This window comes from Phocoena phocoena, chromosome 7 (genome assembly GCF_963924675.1).
Source record: "Phocoena phocoena chromosome 7, mPhoPho1.1, whole genome shotgun sequence".
Classification (NCBI taxonomy): domain Eukaryota; kingdom Metazoa; phylum Chordata; class Mammalia; order Artiodactyla; family Phocoenidae; genus Phocoena; species Phocoena phocoena.
This window is the reverse complement of record NC_089225.1, coordinates 62242833-62244765: the sequence shown is the minus strand read 5'-3', so window position 1 is coordinate 62244765 and position 1933 is coordinate 62242833.

Below are 1933 nucleotides of genomic sequence, written 5' to 3'. Positions count from 1 at the left end.
CCAATATGGTAACATGGGAAGCTCCTGAAATGACCTAGTCTCGTGGACACAGCAAATCAACAGCTATACATGGAACAAATTCCTCTGAAAGAAATCCAGAAAATAGCCAAGAGACTCCTACACATTGGGTAAATGAAAACATACCTACATGGATATGGGTGGGAAAGGCTGAGACACACTCTTACCAAAAACCCTTCCCCAGTGCAGTGATATACAGTCAGCAGGAGACACACACAACTCTCAGCTTCTCCATGAGGCCAGCAGGTGCCGTCTCCACATTCTCCCTCTGGCCCACTCAAAGCAGAACCTGTGTTCAATATAGTCCCACAGGACTATAACAAACAAATGGTTATTAACTGGCTATCCCCCAGGACTCAACACAGAGGGAACAGACAGAAGTGGCCATTTTCCAGTCTTTCTCTGAAACAGGTATATTTTTATACTTCAAAAGCTGCTGCCTGAGGGTCTGGCTTGCAATCAGCCTGCATCTAAGTACTGACTGAGATCCTCTCCTTTAAGACAATGACAGGTCTTGGCCTACCTTCAACTACTGGGAGCCACTGAAACAAAAAAGGCAGTTTAGACAATCAAAAGATTCGAGAGACAACCTAGAGCTCAGATTGGGCTAAATAATAGCGTTCAACTCTACACAAGATGATTCTATCAAGACTGGGAGAGGTGGCTGTTTTACCTAAGGCCAGAAACCAACCAAGAGAGTCAAGGAAAATGAAGAAACAGAGAAAATGTTCCAAACAAAAGAACAAGATAACGCTCCAGAAACAGACCTTAATGAAATGGACATAAATGATTTACCTAATAGAGAGTTCAAAATAATGGTCATAAATATGCTCACCAAGGTCAGGAGAACAATACATGAATAATGTGAGGTAGAATAAAGTGAGAAGTAGAAAATATAAGAAAGTATCAAACAGAAGTCACACAGCTCAAGAATACAATAACTGAACTGAAAAATTCAAGAGAGGGATTCAACAGCAGACTAGATGATCAGCAAACTTGAAGAAAGGGCAGCTGAATTCATCCAATCAGAGTAGCAAAAGAAAAAACAGTGAAAAAGAGTGAAGATAGCTTAAGAGAATCATGGGATATCATCCAACAGATCAATATTTGCATTATAGGGATCCCAGAAGAAGAGAGAGGGAAATGGGCAGAAAGTTTATTCAAAGAAATAATGTCTGGAAACTTCCCTAACCTGGGGAAGAAAACAGACAACCAGATCCAGGAAGCCCAGAAGATTCCAAATAAGAAGAACCCAAACAGACCCACACCAAGACACACAGATTCTGAAAAGTTAAAGACAAGGAGAGAATCTTAAGAGCAGCAGGATAAAAACAACTTGTTACACACAAGTGAACCCCCATAAGACCATCAGCAGATTTTTCAGCAGAAACTTTGAATAACAGATGGGAGTGGCATGACATATTCAAAGTACTGAAAGAAAAAACCTGCCAACCAAGATCTCAAAGAGGTACCTGCACTCCCATGTTCATAGCAGTATTATTCAAAATAGCCAAGATTCGGAAACAATCTAAGTACCCATCAATGGATGAACGGATAAAGAAGATATGGTGTGTGTGTGTGTATATATATGTATAAAATGGAATATTATTCAGCCACAGGAAAGAAGGAAATTCTACCATTAGCAACAATATGTATGGACCTGAACTAAACCAAAGAAATACAATATTACATGGTAACACTTACATGTGAAATCTAAAAAAATAATAATAATAAAATAAAAAGTGAAAATCAAACCCAGAAACAGAAAGTAAAAAAGTGGTTGTCAGGGGCTGGAGAGGGAGAGGGCAGTAAAAGGATATAAACTTTCAGCTGTAAAATGAATAAGTTCTGAGGATCTAATGTAAAACACAGTTACTATACTTGATAACACTGTCCCATATAATTAACATTTGCT